This window comes from Carlito syrichta, unplaced genomic scaffold, assembly GCF_000164805.1.
Source record: "Carlito syrichta isolate Samal-C Ts95f unplaced genomic scaffold, Tarsius_syrichta-2.0.1 Scaffold53096, whole genome shotgun sequence".
In the NCBI taxonomy this organism is placed as follows: Eukaryota; Metazoa; Chordata; class Mammalia; order Primates; family Tarsiidae; genus Carlito; species Carlito syrichta.
The window spans coordinates 486,168-501,346 of record NW_006997192.1 but is presented as its reverse complement, the minus strand read 5'-3'; the positions used below and the strand labels follow the sequence as shown (position 1 = coordinate 501,346).

Sequence of the window (15,179 nt, the reverse complement as noted above, 5' to 3'; positions counted from 1 at the left end):
TATTGGTGGTGAGACTGAATAGGTCATCTACGCATGGCACCGCAGGAGAAAGGCAGACAGCAATAATGGTAGAGTTGGAAGTAAAAATTTCTAGGACTTTGTGTCTAAGTATAGGAGACTAAATGAAGAGGACAAAGAAAGAAATACATCAAATATAACTGAGATAAGTGCCTGAGAGAAAGATGGTGCTGTCAGCAATAGGAAGCTACTTTGGGAAAAGGCAGACAGGAGTGTCTTTGTTCTGGTTAGAGCTTATTGGATTTGAGAAACAGTGGACCAAAAATGGAAATGTCCAATTTGGGGTTGAAAACCAGAGTATTCTATGTTCGTGGAACAGGAGCCAGGAAGCCAAGAACCACTGGAGGGATATCACAGCCCAAATGGCTCTGTGGACAACTCTCCGGTCAACTGTAACAGACTATCCTTAGAATTCCCTTTCCTGGGCTCCACACAGCTGCCTGTATATTCCTTCCCTGTAAAATTACACTGTCTTTTGCCCCTAAATGTTAAATATTCAACAGCCTGCTCATCAATATGTACTCTCAGAATGAGCCTGTATCTATACTCTCCAACCTCTTTAATTAAGTATAGCTAGAATGTCAACTGTGCAAATATGAGAATGCTTAATTCAACAGAGTCATGTCTCAATAGCTCCCCAAAATATGTTTTCTCAGACTCAGGTACCTTGATGATTATATTTATCATACACATTGACATTTTATAATGACAGTCAATCCAAGAGGGAATTTATTTTCTATTGGTTTTGGCTTTTGCAATGATCCCAGTGCATGAAATCTAGAATTACTTTGTTCATTTGGCCATAGCAATGTTCTGGATTTTAAGTTGAAGCACGAAATTTGTTAATCTTTCAAAAAATAAAAACCAAAAGACCCTCCCCTAAGGGCATTCATTTCATTCTGTGGCAAGAATGCCACATATCAGGAAGCAGCCCTCACTTCATTGCACGCCCTATGGCACAATTGTCACTGATGAAACTTAACATGTAAGACCCAGTGTAATTAATTCATTGGTTTCTGGACGTTGAGTCCCCCAAGGAACTAAGCAAATATATGTGATGCAGCTTTTGCAATGCAACATTTGAAGGAGCAATGAACATATTTTTTTGAATCCCATATTGCCAAGTTACTGATTTAAGAATGCCCTAGAGTATAAATTATTTCTCCAAACCTCTGTAGTGACTTTTGTCAAATGCCTTCTGCTTAGCCCATTAAAGGTGAAAACCATGAAACATTATTTGATTTGTAACCCAAGAAAAATGCCCTAAAACCACCTGTCCCTCTTTGGAGAGCAGCCAGAACAAAGTGAGAGGAAGGAAAGGTCGAGACTGGGAACAATAATTTGAAGTTGCAGCATGTGGCTCAGATCAAAGGCTGAGTCTATGAGTTGCATTCAGTCTTCCAGTTTCTTATGAGGATTTACATTTATTTTTTCTTAACCCACATGGGAGTCTTGGGTTTTGAGGTCAAAATTTCAAATAGTTTAACAGTGGCCACGCAACATTAAAACAAATCTGACAACAAATTTTGTTGAATAGTTAACTATGTTTTCTTACTAAGTTTCTTTAGAATTCAATATGGAGAAGTTAGTTTCAGGAAACATTTAATTTCCATGCAGAATTGGTAGATATCAAAATCCACTTCTCTTGAGTGCCTTAGGATTGACAAAAAAAAAAAAAAACATCATTTTAATTCTGCTGTACTATACATTGATTCTATCCATTTTGATCTGTAATCATTGGGCATCAGATTGCTTGTGAATGACCTGTGAAGGTGAATATCACAAACTTGTTCAACCAAACTTGTAAGACAAGAAAAGTGTAGTTTAGAGTTACGTCTGGGCACTTTTAAGATGCAGAAATTGATAGTTTGGAAAAGCAAAATGAGAAAGTATAAACTTAGTTCTACAAATCAATTATAAGGTGAAAGTCAGATTATGTAACTGAAACGCCTTAATTCAGCAGAAGGACAGCCACTTGAGAGCTACAATGACATTTTAGGAAAGTATCTGTGATCCTTTCTGATTAACCTATATTCATTTATACAGGGGAATCATAGTACTAATTGAGAGAGCAAGGATACAGACATCACATTATTCTTCTATAAAGCGTGGCGGGACTTATTTTTAGATTTAGGCTTGACTGTTTATTAGCTGCCTATTATCTGCCAGATAATACATTCTAAGATATTTTTATGCTTTCAGTAATAAGAGTGGGTCTTAATTAGTATGTCTTTTTTTGCTTAAAGTGTTTCTCTATTTCATTTAGAAATCTTAGCATTCTCCTGAAAATGCAGTCTTTTTTGATGATGTCTAAAAAGACACTTTTAACCAAGTCCATATTTGAATGAATAAAATTCCAAATTAAAGAATTCTTACTTATAAGGGTTTAATATACATATGCATGCATTAAGCTTGACATGTAGGCTTTATATAGCAGGGACTATGATAAAGAAATATCTTTATAAATGATTATTCTCCAATATTGATCGCCTAAAATCAAATATTTTTGACACTTATTTTGAAATAATTTTCAACTTACCAAAAAGTTGCAAAAATAGTACAGCATTCACACGTGAGGAGGACTTTAAAAAATCCTGTAATTTTTTATAAAAAATTGTGTATTTATTCTTACATGTTTAAACTTCAGTCACCTACAAAGTCACCACTACGTTTGATGCAATACACCTATCAAGACGCTTTTTCCACTGCTCAAAGCAGTTTTTGAACTTGTTAATTTTGATGCCATTTGGTGGTTCTGCTGTTTTTTGTATCACATCTTCTACATTGGCAAAATGAGGACTTTTTTAATCTGGGGGGGAAAAGGAGCTTGGGACGAGATTGGGTGAATAAGGGAAGGTGAGGCATGGGGTCATGCCATGTTTGGTCAAAAACTGCTGAACACTTAGCACACTGTGTCCATTGTGAAATGGACAAACATGTTGAAAGAATCTTTAAAAAATTTTTACTGAAGCTGAATTCAGCCTCTCACAATAATATTAGCTGGTACACTGATACGGGTGGATTCATAGAACATTTACCTAATGGAAGAAACCCGTACTACAAGAGGCCTGCCCTCCAAAAAAAAGGGTAATTCCGTTATTTTGGGGACCCCCCCATACACCTATCGCTCACCATACCCTAATGTTAACAATATCCATATGTAATCATAGTACAACAATCAAAACTAAGAAACTAACATGGATACAATGATTAACTAAATTACATGCCTTATTTTAGTATCACTGATTTATGCCCTAATATCCTTTATATGTTTCAGGATCTAATCCAGGATTCCACAGGCATTTAGATGTCATGCCTCTTTCTGTCTTCTCCAATTTGTTACAGTTCCTCAACTTTCCTTATCTTTTGTGACCTTGACACTTTTGATGAGCACTAATCAGTTATCTTCTTAGAAAGTCTCTCAATTTGGATTTGTCTGATGTTCTCAGGTGTCTGCTGGGATTTTTCACTGTAATGTTACTATTTTTGCCCCATTGTTGGAAATACATTTTTTCAAGGAAAAAAACTTGAAGTCTTTGCTAATACCCTGCGTTTCCTTAATCTTTCACCTCTGATGTTAGCATCCATAAAAGGATTTTGCCCATAGCTATTATATGCAATAGTAATTTTAGATTTTCCTTTTGCTCTCTTTATATATTAGTTGAAATCCTTCTCCCAAAAAAGTGAGTCTTTCTTCTCTTATAGCTACTAGTTTATTTGATTATTTATTTATATCTGTATTGACTCATGGATACTTATTTTATAATATGGTTAATCTACTAACATCATTATTTATTTTATTGCTCAAACTGTTCTGGGTCTGTATATGACATTCCTTACAGTCGAATCCTATAACCTTTTGACAGGGTCCTCATCCTTTTTAAAGCAATTCCTCATTTTTCTCTCATGAGATATTCCAGGATCTTTTTTATTTTCCTTGTTTCAGTCCTGAAATTGACCTGTTCTCTAAGGGACAATTGCTTCTTTCATTGGAGAATGATACTGTATGAAAAATTAAAGTCTGGGCACTACATGTTCTCAGTGCTATTGGAGTGCCATTGCTATTAAATACTCTCTCCAAAAAGAGCTGGGAAATATAGGTATGCATACTACACTATACCACACATGCAGTTTATATTTATTTATTGTGTATATCTACATACACACACATAGATATATGGGTTATATATATGGGTCATATATATGTGTATGTGTATGTGTGTGTGTGTGTATTATTTATATAGTGTAGATATATATATATAGTATAAAACCTGTGAGTGTGTGTACGAGGAAGGACCCAAAAGAAAAACAGAATTATCTTTTGGAGAGTGGGCTCCTTGCAGTTGGCTCCTTGCAGTGGGTTCCTTGCAGTGCACTCAGAATTTGTTCCTTCAGATCAAACAGTCAACCAAAGTTTTTATTTGAAAGTTTTGAGTCGGTTGAATCATGATTTGCAGAAGAAACGTCCCGAGTTGTAGCAAACAGGCTACTGGTTCTTCCACCATGACACACACCTGACTACACCACACTGAGTGTTCAGTCATGTCTGACCCAAAACGGCATGATCTCAATGCCCCTCCCCTCCCTTTTCACCCAATCTTGCCCCAAGTGACATTTTTTGTTTCCGTGGATGAAAAAAGTCCTCAAAGAGAAGTATTTTGCCAAGATGGAAGAGATGAAACCAAAAACGGCAGAAGCACTAAAAGGCTTCAAAACTGACAGGTTCAAAAACTGTCCTGAACAGTGGAAAAAGCATCTCAATAAGTGTATCGCATCAAATGGAGAGTGCTTTGAAGATGACTGAAATTTGAACTTCTAAGAATAAATACACAGTTCTTACAAATAAATTCTGCGTTTTTTTTTTAATCCTCCTTTTGTTTGGATTCATACTGATACCAGTCCATGAAATTCATTCTAGCCTTCTCTCTTTTTATATTTTGTAACATCTTTCTCCAACAGTGAGAAACCTGGCTTTCATGATCTACATTATATTCACATATTTGTTCAAGCATAGTATATGCATAAGTTAGAGTTACTAGCCCATACCCTTTCAAGAAACATACTTAGTAACTGGAGCCCAGTATTTGTGTAGAGTTCGTTTTGCCTTCAGGCTTGTAGCACCCAGTTAAAATAGAGTCTTTCAGAGGTTAGTTATTTTATTCCCCTTGTCTTTTAATATGGTTATATGCATTGGTAATTAACTCAGTTTACTTGTTATTGCTTGTTCTTCATTTTAGGTCCTTCTACATCCCGACTGGTTTTGATCATTTCCTTATTTTGGAGTAGTGTGTGAAACATTACTACAGTTCTAAACCTATACAAAAATTATATTCCTAGAAATGTCACTTTTTCATTATTCGTACCCATGATCATTCTTCCTTCCTTTCTGTCCCTGTAGGTTGGTCAAGTTCTTTAGTTTCTGGCTTATCTTTCCTATACTTTTTTGCACGAATGAGCAGATAATGTATTGGCTTATATCCCCTTTTTCTTTACCAGAAGAGTAGCATACTATGGATAGCCTTTTACACTTCTCTTTTCACTTAGTTGTGGAGATCATTCTAGATCAGTTCATAAAGCTTCTCCCCTTTTTTTATAGCCACGTAGTACTCCATTGTTGGATGTATTTTGCTATTACAAATAATGCTGCAATGTTTAACTTAGTGCATGTATATTTTAGCATTGTTGGGAGTGTATTTTCAGGATAGGTTCCTAAAATTGGAATTATTGAGTCAAAAGATAAGTATATATGTATGGTTCTGTTACATATCACCAAATTTTCCTATGAAAGGCTTGTTCCAATTTGCATTCCCACCAGCCACATATAAGAATGCCTATTTCTTCACAATCTCACAACAGAAAGTGTTGTCAGATTTTACATTTTTTTCAGCCTGATAGCTGAGAAGTGGTATCAATTTAATATCTGTCTCTCAGTCCTTTTGATATTGTTTAACTAAATAAATTACCAACTTATTTTTTTGTCATCATAAAGATCATATGAAAGATTTTTTTTAACTAGAATATTCTAAGCTAACTCGAAAAACTTCCTAATGGGTTAAATATATGAGTGAGATACATGTTAATTTATAAATAGTCTTCTGTTATTACCAGAGATAAGTATAGGTACATATATTTTTAAATAACGTTTCGCATGTCAGGGCAACATTTTCATTGTTTCCTAAACTTTCATGATGCATCTGGACTTTATCACAAATGTTTTCCTGTTGTAGAATTCTGAGACATAAGTAGGAGGATATGAAGAGGTCTGTAATTACAGCAATTACAGAAAAGTAATTTACTGATTGTGTGAATTCAACAGATTTCAAATAGAGTAGATAGGTCATAAAAAGCAAATAGGATATTGAAAATAAATATTTTGGGAGTTAGGAAATGGCTTGTTAAATGCACATACCAAATGTAAATATTTTGCTAACATTTGTATAATTTTGTTTCTTGGACCTAAAACCATACGTTTTTTTTTTTTAATTTTAAAAATTCAATCAGTTGCTGAGACGATCAAGTATTTGCAGATATAGTTCTTCCTCAAGTCCATCTGGCAGTACAAAACACTAATATAAAAACCCCTCATTTATGTGATAATTGGGCTAAAATAAAGCAAGACAAAATCACTTGCAGAATTATTCCTAAATTCAGAAAGAAGTACAGCCCATTAAGTAGTAAACTTTTGAGATAATTTTTTTTTTTTTTTTGAGTCGGAGTCTCACTCTGTTGCCCAGGCTGGAGTGCAGTGGCACACTCACAGACACCGCAGCCTCAACCTGCTAGGCTCAGACTATCCTTCCTTCCACCTCAGACTTCCAAGTAGCTGGAACTACGGTGCGTGCTACCATGCCCAACTAATTTTTAAATTTATTGTAGAGATGAGATCTCTCCAAGTTGCCCAGGCTGGTCTCGAATCCCTGGGCTCAGGCAATCCTCTCCCCTCGGCCTTCCTAAATGCTGGGATTATAGGCTTGAGCCACTGTGCCCGGCCGTTGTGATGTTTAAAACAGTTAAGGAGCTGGGTTGAGGGAAAGAAATAGACTTTGGTTCTATACACTTGGGGTGTGGCCCTAACTCAGTCACCTTATGTAGAAACCTGGGGCCTGAAATATTCACAGATTTTCTTAGAAAATAGCCCTACCCGGAGGCAGCCTCTCCACCCCACCATGCCCTCACCTACTCAAGTAAAACTTTCTGTGGGTTCTTTAAGTTTCAGAAGAGGACATTAATCACATTAATTAGTGATATTGATAGCAATAGGTTCTTTTCATCCATTATTTTGTATTCAGTCACCAAACAGTTCTAACAGAGTCAGGAAAAGCTAGTTCCCAAGCAACTAGTTTAACTTGATCTCATGGAAAATATAATTATCGGAAACAGATTTTTTCCCTTCTTTCTTTGACCCATATGACTGTCAGAGAGGCTCATCTTTATTTCTTGTAACATGAAATTTTTAATATTAACCTTATCCCTGGAGTCACCTCATTTTTCACTTCTCTAGATTTCTCCTTTATTTATGGTCTTCCTGTGTTTATGTTTCTATATACTTTTCAAGTACAGTTTTCAACAAGGTTAAATGTAAACAAACCAGCTTCACATGTCCTCAGGTAAGTTCCTTAAGATTTCTGAATCTCATCCCTTTAGTTATAAAGTACCTGCCTTTCTTAATTGTCAAAACTTGAAGTAGTATGTAAAATGTATAATATAACACAAGTTTGCAATAAATAATAACTATAGTTAGCCACCACTGAGAAGTGTGGGGATTGCACTCCTTAAAAATAAGTTTAAAGGTGAGTAACAAAAACTTAAAATCTGTAGTAGTTCTTATAAATTCTAGTTACTATTAATGTATTTGAATAGTATTCATTACTGCAAAAGTCACTCATTGGAAGCCAAGTACCAGTTTTTCTATTTCAGCGCACCCAACAGGTCTACTTTGATATGTCACTGAATATTTTTAAGTGTACTGTTATTCCTGGATAAAGTTACAGGACAGTAAAATGAAGAAACAGCACCAATAATTGTTAAAAAACATGTTTCCAAATGACAAACAAGCAATTAAATATCACTAAGACAATGGAATCTCAGCCTTCAAACAAAGTCAGTTTGTCAAACACACTGACTACAGAATAAATTTACAATCTCAAAATCATCGTGATACCCTTTTTTCTTTCAGTATCTTTCTGTTTTCATTCCCAGGAAGAGACAAAAAAATCAATGAACGCTGTATTCCCTGATCTTTTGCCTACAAAACTCAAGATGTATGTAAGAAAAAAATGTAAAAAATATCAAAGATTTTAATGACTCAGCTAAATCAAATAATATACAATGGTTTCAGGAATAATGTAGTTGAGATAGTTTCACTTAAATTTGCAAAAGTGTTTCGGCACATGCCAATGTAGTAACTACAAATACTCATTGCAATAAAGAAAATCATTTTCCAAGGTGTAAATGGTCTTTGCCAAACAGATTTATTCGGTCTTACTTGAAAGGCTCCTTAAATTATCATCCCAAATGCCAGTAAAATATCAACCCTGCACATTTATATAACATTTTGTTTACTGACATTTCTTCATTGAATTCTCAACTACTCAAGAAACTAACCGAGCCTCTGAATTTAAGTGTTTACCCAAACCACACAGCATCTGACTTCAAATTCACAGTTGATAGATAATCCTCAAATCTAGTTAGAGCATTTTTGAAATAAACATTTATTTCACAGATTTATTTCACATGTGAGGGGCCGTAACACTTTTGAAAAATAGTTACCATTTTTTCTCTGGAAAAAGTTGGCAATTAAAAAAAATTAACTCATGGTAAAAAATATTCACAGGAAGATGTGAATAGCAAAGCTTGTTTGGTTCAAGTCATCTGTAGGAAGAGAAGAAAGATACAAGAGCCACGAGGAAAAAACAAAAACTATTAGCGAGTGGGAACAGAAGAAGACGCCCAACCTTTTCACACCTGCAGGCATAAAAAGACGTGAAGGGTCTGTGACAAGAAACACAGATAATAGTGTGCAAGAATGAAAAGTTATAGATATATTTTGCAGCCTTGAGAAGAGCCTTAAGGATGAAATGGGATGTCAAAAATAGCAGTTGATTAAGAAATGGCATTGATTTTTTTCCATAGTACTAGAGGTACAGAAATTAGAAACCAGGATAAATGAAGCTAGTGTCAGATGACAGGAAAAGCCTGACTTAAGTTTAAAAAAAGAAAGGAAAAAGTTTGGCCATGAGTCATGAGTACCATTTTCTTCCTCTTTAAGATTCACCTCCCAGCTTCAAAACGAATTCATTAATTTATTAAAGTTTCATTGGCTATATCCTCTATGCTGGGCACTGGACTAAGTGCTGTGGAATCAAGAAAGAAATGTAAAGACAGATAATCCCACCATCAGGGTCCTCAGAGATCAGGGGTCTTGATAAACAATGCTAGTTTGGTTTGGTCCCAGGAATGAATGTCTAAGTTTGCTGCAAGTTGGTCAGTGGGCAGACGGTAAGGGAGACTTGATTTCTTTTTTCTTTTTTTTTTTTCTTTTTTTTTTTCTTTTGAGTTGGAGTCTCACTCTGTCGCCCAGACTGGAGTGCAGTGGCCACTCCTGGCCACCGCAGCCTCGACCTGCTGGGCTCCGGCGATCCTTCCGCCTCAGGCTTCCGAGTAGCCGGAATTACAGGCGTGTGCTACCACGCCCGGCTGATTTTTTGATTTATTGTAGAGATGAGGTCTCGCTGCCCAGGCGGGTCCCGAACCCGCGGGCTCAGGCAATCCACTCACCTCAGCCTCCCAAAGGCGCGGGATTACAGGCTGAGCCACCAAGCCCAGCTGAGACTTGATTTCTGAGTTGACATTCTATCACCTTCCAACCCTGGACCCCATAACCCTTGCATTTTTCTGGAATGTTTTGGCTTCTTGTTCGGTGTTTGTCTACACCTACTTTTGGTTGCTATTTCTCCTGTGTCTTCATGTTCTCTGCTCCCCTCTGGTCATCATGTCAATCTACCAAGAAGGCATTGTCACTGTGTTCACTATCTCTCCCTCACCAACCCTCACTGAACTGAGCAGAGTGCTTTCCACATTATTGACTGATTGGCTCGTTATTATGAGCAATGATTTACTGATTGAAGAGTGGCTTCTATAGATTGAAGACATTGATAAAACACTGTGGTTATATACATAATTTGCCTAGGACACCTGGAATCTGGTGGAGTAAACAAGGCTGTGGCATCAGAGCTACCTCCCCTTCCAGTGCTCTTTCAACACTCAGGTCTCCTCATTGTTCTTCAAACACTGCAGACATAATCATACCCCAGGGCCCTTAAACCTGTTCCCTGTTCCTATGTTGCTTTTCCTGCAGATCTTCACAAAATAGCTTCCCTCACTCCACTGAGGTTTTTACTCAAAATATGAGGGGAGTCTGCCCAAAACCCAAAATTTATTTATTTAAGAATTGTGTATTGATTCTTTTTTATTTTTATTTTTATTTTTTTTTGAGTTGGAGTCTCACTCTGTCACCCAGACTGGAGTGCAGTGGCCGCTTCCGGTCACCGCAGCCTCGACCTGCTGGGCTCCAGCGATCCTTCCGCCTCAGCCTTCCGAGTAGCTGGAATTACAGGCATGCGCTACCACGCCCGGCTGATTTTTTGATTTATTGTAGAGATGAGGTCTTGCTGCCCAGGCGGGTCTCGAACCCGCGGGCTCAGGCCATCCACTCACCTCAGCCTCCCAAAGGCACGGGATTACAGGCTGAGCCACCGAGCCCGGCTGATTCTTTTTTATTTATTTATTTATTTTTTATTATGAAGTTGTGGGGTACAGTTAAGGGTTAGGTTTACAATTGCGTTTCATTAAGGCACCCTGTTGATATGGGGTGTTTCCCCGTTCCCAGACAGATATTTGCTACTGTTAATCAAATCTCCCTCCCCCCACCATAGTTTCCCAGTACTGTCAGTCATTTTCGTATAGTATTGCATTGGATGTTTAAGGTCCATTATATGAGTGAGAACATGTGATACTCGGATCTTTGTACATGATTACATTTCAAAGCACTCTCCGTTTGATGTAATGCACCTATCGAGATGCTTTTTCCACTGCTCAAAACAGTTTTTGAACTCATCAATTTTGATGCCTTTTAGTGCTTCTGTCATTTTTGTTTCACCTCTTTCACATCAGCAAAACATTTCCCATTTGAGAACTATTTTTATCTGGGAAAACAATAAAAAAAAAATCATTCAGGGTGAGATAGGGTGAATAGGGATGGGGGAGCATGAGGAGCATGTCATTTTTGGTCAAAAACTGCTAAACACTCAGCTCAGTGTAGGCAGGTGTGCTTATAAACCACCCATCATTAAATGGGCAAAGACATTAAAAGAATCTTCAAAATGTAGGCTCTCACAACAACACTAGCTAGTACACTGATGATGATGGGTTCCTAGAATGTTTACCTAGTAAGGGAAGCCTGTACTACAAGGAGCCTGCCCTCTAAAAAATAATTCTGGGTTTTTTGGGAGATCTCCTCTTGTATACCTTTTTAGTGAGGCTTTCTCCTGTTACTTGATCCAAAATTTCAACCGTCTTCCTCCCAATCATATGTATTCTGCTCCGGCCCTTAATTTATCACAGTGTATTTTACTTATCTGTTTATTTGGGAGTTTTTGGTTCATCTCACCAACTAAGGGATTTGATCTATTTTGTTTTACCCTGTTCTCAACAAAAATTCCTACTACTGTATAGGTACTGAATACATATTTGTTGGATAAATTAATGAGTAACAGAGTGCTGTCAGTTTCTGCTTTCTTCTCTATAGTGTGGGTTTGATAATACTTGCCCTGCCTGCCTCACAAACTGTCATGAAAATCAGATGAAATTACATGTGTGTGTTTTGAAAACTCTATAGTGCTTCTCATTATTAAGAGTAGCAGTATTATCATTATCATTATAGATCATTCAACATTATTATAATTTTCTTTTTTCAATTTTAAGATATGGGGTATAATTCAGAATTAGATATACAAGTGGTCATCGTACAGGTAAAGTCCAGGGCTCCCTTTGGCCCCCACTTTACCTGGTTTGAGATCAGGTACCCTTACTGATGAATTGTTTTCTTCCATCCTCCCCTGGCAGTATCCCACTACTGCCAATCCCTTTCTTATAGTATCATGATAAATATTTAGGGTCTTCTTAGGAGTAAGAACACTGTTATAATTTTCTAATACCACTGACAACCTAGAAGGTTTCTAGGTGTTCTACTGGCACCATGTACTGTTCTAGAACATACCATCATCACATCATGCGACAATCAATAGCAAAAGCTAGACCACTGAGCAGGCACAGATAATGTCCACTAGTCCACAGTCATTGGGAGACCCAGGATGCTGGGTAACTTCCTGGTTCTAGTTTAAGGTCCTAGAATGAACTTCAGCAAGGAACGTGATTTTTCTTTTTGCCTCTCTTTTTTTTTTTTTTTAGTTTCTTGCCATAACTTTAATACTTAATATTAAATCTTTTACACTCTTTACATTCTTTCTTATGATAAGAACTAAATGCATTTGTTATGGTTTATAGTGATAAATGTGAATGAAGAAAATAGGCTTTGAAAAAATTTACAATAAATACAACCCCAAATGCATCTTCACCTTCTTAACTTGCAGAATATTTAACATTCATTAGACAAAAGCTCTATTCTCTAAGAACCTAAAATCTGGAAGAGTGCAGATAAGAAACAGTACCTTTAACTGTAACTTATGTCATCAGTGTGACATAGAAGTCACACAAGCCACTGTGGCAGGGCTTCTGAAGTAGAAGAGGTCCCTCTGGCTAGGTAGGGGTCAAGGAAATGTTTATCACAGGATTGGTTCCTCTTATGCCATGCTCTTTAGTAAGCTACTGCTATGTAAGTCTTTCTTGGAATGGCTACTGCTACGTAAGCCTTTCTTGGAATGATTTCAACAATTTATGTCTCAAATAGGTGTCCTATTTCACTGTTCGAGGGCTACCTCTACTATCATGTGAGCACCTACAATAAAAAGCACATATTTTCTTCCTTCTTGTGTTCAGTACAGGGTCTAGCATATCAACTCGCAGTCGATATTTTTGTTTTGTTTGTCTAACCACATGTGCTTAGCTAAATCATCTTTGCTACCCTAAGATTTAGATCTGCTGTCCGTGTTACCTACTCCTCCACAAAACTGAGTCAGTAGCTGAGCCTAACAAATAATGCTTACCCATTGGTAATTTGTACAGTGGAACATGATTTTTCTATTTTCCTTATCTCATTGGGAAGACAGGCAAGGAGAAGTAAAGCAATGCTGTTCATCCTCTTCCTGAGAGGAGAACATAGACCTTCTGACAGCTCTTACTATGTTAGTAGAGTTCAGCCTGGTTTCCAGGTCCTTATGCCAGTGAGGTCACTTCTTTGATGCCAGCCAGTGAAAGTCAATTTATAACCAGCACCACAAATGGCACTCATTAGCTAGGAGTGTCATAAGTACATCCTGTTGGTCACAGGCTGAAACAGGAAAATCTAATGTCCCCACTGGATAATCCACTCCAGGCAAATGAGCAGCATTGTCTTCAATGGCAGAAGTCAAGAAATACATACTTCCATCACATAGATAAGTTCTGATCCAAACAGGTGGTATAGAGATTTTCTAGATTCAGCCCGAATTTCTCAAAGTTTTCTCAAGGACTTAAAGCTCTGTCATGGAGCATTACTAGATTGATTGCCTTAATAATTAGAAGGTCTTAATAAGCTGCTTACTCTTGATAAATAGGATTGTTGAAACCTCCTTGCTTCCTGTGGGCTAATAAGGTTGAAGTGTCAAGTGTTCAAATGCATTGTGATCTTAGCACAACAGGGTTCTTTAAACCTATCCATCATCTGCCCTTAAAATTCACCGCAGTTGCATCTTACTCTTAGCAGACTATCTTGCAAACTCAATTTTAAAAAGTTAAGGTGTTTTAACAGCTCGGTAGTTGTTTTGCGTTATGTGGCGCACATGATTTCAAACTTCCCTTACCCCAAGTACCCACACACATAGAAGGCATAAACTCTTATTGTTTGTTGGGTTCTCTCTTTGGCAACCAGTTTCGTTTGTATTCCCCAAGCCACAGAGCACTTTACAAAAGTATGTGTTTGTTTCCAAATTCTGTATTTTTGCATATGTTCAGAGTATGGCTATTAAGTATAATAGCATACTTAAAGGAAATATAAGAAGCTATGCTTAGAAGAATGCACAATAATTGTATGAAATTAAAGGACTCTTGTTAGGAGGATATAATTGTTTTTGTTTTTGTTTTTGTTTTCATTTACATAAAAGGTCTTTGACTCAACAATATTCAATAAATAACTAAAGTGCCCACTATATTTTCTACCAGGTAAGTCAGTGGGAATGTCACAGAGTTCTACCTGTAAGACAGTGCGAATAAAAGCATGACTAAGGCCTGGCTTCTGGGCATAGAGCTCCCAGTCTGGGAGAAGAAAAAGATGCATCAACAGTCAACTACACATCATGTTAATCTTGCTGTCATCCAGATACATATGTTGAAAATGCTATGGCAAAACACATGGGTGTGATCTACATTACCTAGATGAGGTCAAAGAAGGCTTCCCAAAAGAGGTGATATTTGAACTGCATCTTAAAATCTGAAGGAAAATTGAGTTAATGTCTTTATGTTATGGAGATTCAAGTTTATGCTATAGGACTGGGAAGCCATTTATTGCATTTAAAACTTATCAAACCAATGCAACTCCTTTAAAACTTCTCTGACGACTTCAGCTCTCCTAAATTCCTCTCAATGCTGTATCCTTTGGTGTCTGTTCCATGCAGTTTAAAAATTAAGTCTGTACTGATTTGTACAGGGTGTTTCTGTTTCATTTTCCACTTTATTGTCCTCTTCCAAATCTAATTTCAAATTTCTCGCCTGTCTGAGCAAGACAATTAGTAATGTGAGTCTTAATCTCAACCGAGCTAAGGTCAGATGCCCCTTGTTAAGGGCCCACAGTAAAAGCTACACTCCTCAGGGCTCGGGCTCATTGGACTCCCAGGGAGTGTCTCAGGAGGGCTTTAATGCCCTTCCTCACCCTCACCACCTCAGAGCCACCTTGGGGCCACTACATTAGCTCTCCATTCTCTCTCAAGTAGCATCTTACAAATACCTTA

General features: G+C 37.2%; 1 protein-coding gene across 1 annotated transcript in view; it reads left to right on the top strand.

Moving 5' to 3' along the window:
- GPC6 (glypican 6) overlaps positions 1-15,179 on the top strand; it is a 609,707-nt gene that overhangs the window by 220,831 nt on the left and 373,697 nt on the right. The gene's annotated exons all lie outside the window — the stretch shown is intronic.